This window comes from Porites lutea, chromosome 3 (genome assembly GCF_958299795.1).
Source record: "Porites lutea chromosome 3, jaPorLute2.1, whole genome shotgun sequence".
Taxonomy (NCBI): Eukaryota; Metazoa; Cnidaria; class Anthozoa; order Scleractinia; family Poritidae; genus Porites; species Porites lutea.
Window position 1 is genome coordinate 17,583,061 of NC_133203.1, and position 6,902 is coordinate 17,589,962.

The following is a 6,902-nucleotide window of genomic DNA, read 5'->3' on the forward strand; positions in this document are numbered from 1 at the left end:
CTTGAAAAGCAAGGTGTAACTACATCTTTGAACAGTGTATTGATAAAGTTATTTATTAAAAGAAAAAGAAAAGAAATAAAAAGATACTTTTTAGTCTCATAGTAAAAAAACTCATTAATTAAACCTAAAATAAGCATGATTAAACCTAAATAAGCATGCTCTTGAAATTCAGGTTGTTGTCAATTGTGTATTTTTTTTTGTTTGGGCGAAATGTTGGACTGACAAGGACAAAAGTAATTAACAACTTGTAGAAGGATAAGGTCTGTGATTACCATTCATATGTTTATGTAAATTTCAAAGAATGAACTGAAGTTCTGTGGTAAGGATTCAGTCCACCAGGTTAGAACTGTCTTGTTCTGAGGGTTTTTTGATGCTGGGAGGAAGAACAAGTCTTGATGATTTCCCTGTTTTCTAAAACCTCTAAGATGTTAATGGCAATTGCAATCCACTGTACAAATGTAACTGTAAATTCGGCACAACTGATAAAAAGTCCCTGTCTGTTCTGTATGCTGAATTGACATATATCATTCAAAACATTTCTCCTGTTTCACTGCACAGTTTGTAAACCTGAATTGGATCAACTGAAAAATAGAATAAAAATAAAACAATAACAATGCTTACCATATAAAAGTTTGTCATGCTATTATACTCAGTTTACTTGCAATTATCAACACCCACTGCAGCACAGGTTAATATCACTACTGGGAATACGATTTAAAATGTCCATCAATAAAAGTAAATGAAATCATTTTTTATGATCTATGAAAGGTTACACAACTTTATTGTCCCCTTAGTGCTCTATGTTTACGTAAAAAAAAAATTAACGTTAATTGTTAAATTGTATAACTTTTCTCTGGGATATCTCCCTTATGTAAATGTGTGAGATGTGCAGGCATCCTGCTATGGTTTCAACTCTTCAAAATTTTTGATGTTGAAGTTATGTAGTCCAAACAATAATACTTTACAGAAATCTGGTATTTTGGTTGTTAACGATATCCTTGGGACTGGGTCTTGTGGTATCAAGGGAGTGGCCAGACACTTGATTTTAAACCATCTGGTGGTTGACCCAGTGTTAATCTTGATCCTGGTTATCCTTAGTCACATTCCTTCTCTTTAACTGAAAGCAAAAGTTGTTAAACGATTTGACAAATCATGGATGAGAAGCCTTTTTTTTTCCCTCGGATGTTCTCCATTTCAAAGGCACTCCGCAGTTCTCGTCTTGAAGTTTTTTCTCTTCTGTGTTAAACTTGGTCAACTGCTGAAAACACTGTTGGCAAAAAAACAAATTATGTTACAATTAATTTTTTTTGCTTAGTCAGAAAAATCCAAGTTCAGCTCACTGTCATCTGGATCATGCCGGAAAAAAAATGTTTGGTTTTAATTTGCACCAAAAAGTATCACAAAAGCCAGGAGTTACCAGTAAAAGGCGTGTTTAAAAACAGATTAAGAATGGAAATAAGCGTACTAGGCCTATTACTGTCCAAATTCCTTGCTTTGCAAAAGGTTAACATGAATCAACAGTATAAACAGTATACAATAAATGTCCACAGTCTTTGACCTTCTCTGATTGGAGTCACTTTCTGTCAAATTTTGTTAATCTCTGTAATCAATTGTCACTTTCAGAGACGAAAAACATACTCTTTAAGCCTACAAATTTCCGTCTTTCTTTTTCTAGTCTTTTTGTTATATTTAGCAAAGAACTTGCGTGCTTCTTTTTTTTAATTTGTTATATTTAACTTAACATTGATATTTTGTCTGTCGGCTCAGGAAGCCTTCTTTATCGCGTCATTGACCCGTGACCTGTCTCTTATCTAGAACACGGCATTATAATTATTTTTAACAAACGATGGAGTCCAGATGCATTTCAGCTCCAATTTTACCCTTATCTGTTGTGGACCGAAACAGGGTATACATGTAAAATTTTCTTTAGCCCTACCCTCTTCAGTTTTTCACTGCTTTCTTCCAACAGGAACCAAATGCTTCTGACATACCTGTTTCCCAACCCCTTTCTTCTAACATCTTACCAGCTGAAAACATCAGCATCACAAATTAGAAACTACTGGTTATGTGAGTAGTGTGCAGTTATAATAATGTAGATAGCTGTATCTCACCTTTCGTCTGTTTCAGGCTGACAGTACTTTCTTCAATCTATCCCTTTGTATTTAGTTTCAGCTGATTGAAGAGACCAGCTGTAAAGGTAAATGACCCCGAAAGCTGGACTCAATGTTATGCATTCAGGAGTTATTTCCACCTTTGTCAAAACAGCTGCACTCTGAAGTGATTTGACACACTTTTCAATTCTGTATCAGCAAAGGCTTTCTCTGGGATTATAAAGGTGAACTTGAGCACAAATGCCACATGAGCACCCTCGGAATCAAAAGGAATATGATATTTGATCTGAAATTATGTATCTTTGATTGAGAGTGTAATTTTGGTTACAGTGGTTGACAATTTTCAGGTTGAGAAATCAGGAGTGAGAATCCAGTGAAACACTTAGCAAGTGTTGGGTTCAAGGAGCATGTTAAAGTAGTTTTGCAACTCCTGGTTACTCCTTTCATTTTCTGCTAGTTGTCTGTTGTACTCTGATAACCGTTCATTGTCTGCAAGAAACTCATCCATATAAGGTCCTGGATTTGAATAGTCAATATGTAACGTCTACTCATAGCTACTTGAAACCATAACCTTTAATCAGGTGTTTACTTTCTGGTTTGCTTCCAAACTGCAAATAACTTGTACACATAACTATTACAAAGACGTTATTGACTGAATAAACCGAAAATGCTGTATACTTGCAAGTCATTGTGCCTTCTAATGGCAAGGGAAACTTGTCCTGATGAAACGATTACAGTACAACTCCATTACAAACATGTGCTTCCTGGGAAAGAGCGTCCGCAATATATTAGTACATGGTCACTGAAGACCACACCATATAAGGTTCATTTTTGGTCTCTTACGAAATATCTTCATCTTTGTCCAGCTCTGTGTTGCAGTTGTGGGTGCAATATGGTGCAACATTTGAATTCATAACTTCTTATTCTTGTTTAAGAATAGTAAGGGCTTTAGCAAGTTTTCTTGGATGTTTGCTTCTTTTTAACCAAACCAAAAAAAAAGAGGAACACTCCAAATGTCTCCTCACATTTCCACACAATTACGAAAACGACTGGGAAAATTGCTTGAGTTGAAACTGGATGTTCTGAAAAGGTGTCACAATTATTCCTAGTTTCCTGAAAAACCCGTATTGAATAATGTTTCTGATATCCTGAGTCTATCAAGCAAATAATAATAATTCTATCACATACCTTTTCTAATAATTATAAGTGCCACCTCAATATTAATCTGAATCACTTCTGTAGTGAAAGTCGTAAAAAAGTATTTTTCTTATATTTTAGCCGCCTCGGGGGACCTTTACCATGGTATCTTTTTTATCCAATAAATGTGACATAAGTTCCATCAGTAAGGGTGGAGGCCCATGTAGCTGTTTAGTTAAAAAACCTTTCTTTTCCGGGTCTCTTTTTCTTAGTAAAGAGAAAATAACCTGGCATATTGAAATAAATGACAACTGCCAACCTGTACGTCGACTGAAGTAAACAGAAACTGAAACACTAGCTCAAGGTTCTCCGCCTTATTCTGTTCTTTGGAGCTCGTGACATTACCCTCAGAAGAAGTTTAACCACTCCCGGATGCCTCTACTGGTAATACAGGCTTTCTCATCGAGTAGAAGTTTCAAAAGGCTGCAAAAGTTCCTGAACTGCAGCAGCGGCATTCGGCTGGGACAGACGCGCATTCATGGCCAAAGCGATTCTTTCCAAAGTTAGACTAACTGACAACTATCAATAATTAACACATGCTTATATACTATGCACAAAGTCTAATGAATATTTAACAGTTATTCCTCAAGCCTGAATGGGCTCTGAGTCAATAGCCCATGAGCTGAAGGCCGAACAGGCTGTTGACTCAGAGGCCATGAGGCCAACTAATTGGTCAAAATATTGAGAATAAAAAAAACTTCAGCTAGTTAAAGCTAGACTTTAATCCTTTTTTGCCACCAAAAAGCCTGCTCTTTTCGCTACTAGTGGGCTATAACATATAGCCTAGTAGCAGCTCAACCAATCAGCAAATGGCCCATAGCAAATGTTATTGGTTTCTCAAAAAGAGTACCTTCTTCAAGGATGGTCCTTAAACAAGTTAATTCAGTGTTTTCTTTGACACATTGAACACACTTGGCAAAACCTGGGTCAGTTTTCTCTTGACCATCGACACTGTACCAGAGGGGGCGATACTATGTACAGTCGACGTTGTGGGGTTATATCCCCACATACCACACGATGAGGGGATAGAGGCGGTGAAAGAGGCGTTGTTAACATGGGATTCCAATGTGGAGAATGGGAGGAAACTAGGGGATCTCAAGAACGACTTGGTAGAGTTTACAGAAATAGTTCTTAAAAACAATAATTTTGAATTTGATGAGCGGCATTTTGTCCAGAAACTAGGCACTGCGATAGGGACTCGGATGGCACCGTCGTATGCTAACATTTTTATGGACAAACTAGAAAGACAGTTGATTTCAAACGCTTTAATAAAACCCCATACTTGGTGGCGGTATATTGATGATATTTTTATAATTTGGACAGCAGGGGAGGAAAGTCTTAAAGATTTTATTAATTATCTAAATGGTGCGCATAGAACGATCAAGTTTACATCAAAATGGTCCTATCAAGAAGTTGAATTCTTAGATGTTAAAGTCGTGAATGAATCGGGAAAACTGGAGACGGATGTTTACATCAAACCCACCGATAGCCATCAGTATCTCCACCGGGTGTCGTGTCATCCGAACTCTTGCAAGAAAGGGATTCCCTATGCACAAGCATTACGTTTGAGGAGGATTTGTTCCAAGGAGACTTTCTTTGAAAGCAGAGCGCGGGATTTGTGTAGTTTTTTAGAAGAAAGGGGATATGAGAAGAATGTCATACAACAACAAGTGGATAGAGCGAGACAAACACCTAGAGATGAAGCATTGAGGGATAAACCAAGAAAGGAAAATACCAGGATTCCCTTCACAGTGACGTACCACCCGGGTCTGCCTAACATCGGAGGCATGTTGAGGAACCTACATCCGGTTCTTCACTCTTCGCAGAGATGCCGGGATGCCATTAAAGAGGTGCCAATAGTTGCTTTCAGAAGACCGAAATGCCTCTCCGACTTCTTGGTTCGAGCAAAGTTTAGGAGTGCCGCTAAGGAAGAGGTAACAGGAACATTAAAGTGTGGTAGTAATCGGTGCCAAATTTGTACTTTTCTGTGTGTGGGGAGAACTTTCCGCAGCAAAACCAATGGGAAGGAATTCCGTATTAATTACAACTTAAATTGTAACTCTAAAAACGTGGTTTATCTTATTACTTGTAAGGTATGTGGCATTCAATATGTTGGATCCACTACCACTACTTTTCGGTCTAGGTTCAATAATCATAGAAGCAGGATCAATGCCCATCTCAAGTTGTCTTCTGAAAATAAGAGGAATGACGATTTTCTTTACCAGCATTTTCATAGTTCGGGACACTTAGGATTAAGCCATTTAACTATACAGTTAATAGACAGAGCCATGGGAGAGAGGGAGTTGCGGAAGAAGGAGGGACAGTGGATGTATAGATTGGGAACGCTGCGCCCTCAAGGACTTAATGAAGATGATGGTTTTTACGCCCAGAACCGCAAGACGCGCGCGGGCGCGCGCAGGAGATGATAGTGTCATCTATGACATTTTCCGTTAGACGTTTAAAATAACAGTCATTTCAGTTGTGATGCGCGCGCGTTACCTTCGTAATTCAGCAATTTAAAAGTTTTGTACGTTAACGGCTAGTTAGTCACCCTGAAGAAGATCACTGAATGTGATCGAAATATAGGTGGATTGAAAGGAAACTGTTTTCTGTCTTCATTTGTGATTAAGATATATATATATATATATATATATACATATATATCTATGAGCTTGTCTGAGGACACTGGAATCAAGCAGTCATTCTGTCCAAACTCCTTATATAGGAAGTACATCATATCCAGGATACTGGATACTGTGGCATTCCTGGACTTTCTGATCCAGTGACTGGTCCAGGATTCCTTTACTTTATCCAGATCTGTCTGGAAGAGGTCAGCAAAAGAAACTCAAAGGGCCTCTATGAAAATTGCCAGTCGGATCAAAAATGTTGGATTCGTGGGGGTCGAAGTCGATCCACCAACTTGATCGCTGTTTGCAAAAATGTGACCATTGACCAACACCCAGAGCTTCTCATTTCATTTGATAATGCCATACCTTCTTGCACGCCCAGAACTTTTTACGCGGGATGACATAGTCAGCCAGCGTCTTAAATTCGGGAGCACATTCCTTTCGTCGTCTTGGGAGTCAAAAATTGCCATGTTTTTTTAACTTTCCCGTATCCTGTGCCTGTCCCAAAAAATTGTGTGATTTTTATTTGCTGCAACTTCTAATCACGTGCAAGTCAGGTTGGATTGCACAGGGAGAAAAAAGATACTGCATCAGCAAAGAAGGAAAAGGTAAGCTTACAGCGTAGAGGAGGATGAAGATTCAAGGCTGTGCTCTAGATCTAACGGTGCAAGACTTGGCCTCGGGTGACTGAAAATATTGTCTAGGTGCCCCAGCCGGGCAACTTGCTGGTGTTGGTTTCTTGATTCTGTTGATTTACAGTCAAAAAGCTAAGAATGTCTAGAATTTATTACTTGTGAAATTGTAGCTCGCATGGTGCCTTCAGACAGAATTATGATCGAGGTTACAGCGATCTTGAAAACACTTTCATTCTATCCTTGCTGTCAGTATTGTTTACCTGAGTTTATTGTCAACTGGTTTTGATGCAGTTGCATTATCAAATTTGGTAACTCAGCATGGTCTGATAAAC

General features: G+C 38.4%; 1 pseudogene; it reads left to right on the forward strand.

Moving 5' to 3' along the window:
• The first annotated feature begins 4,510 nt into the window (after nt 1–4,510).
• Nucleotides 4,511–6,902, forward strand: part of LOC140931734 (uncharacterized) — a 6,257-nt pseudogene continuing 3,865 nt past the window's right edge.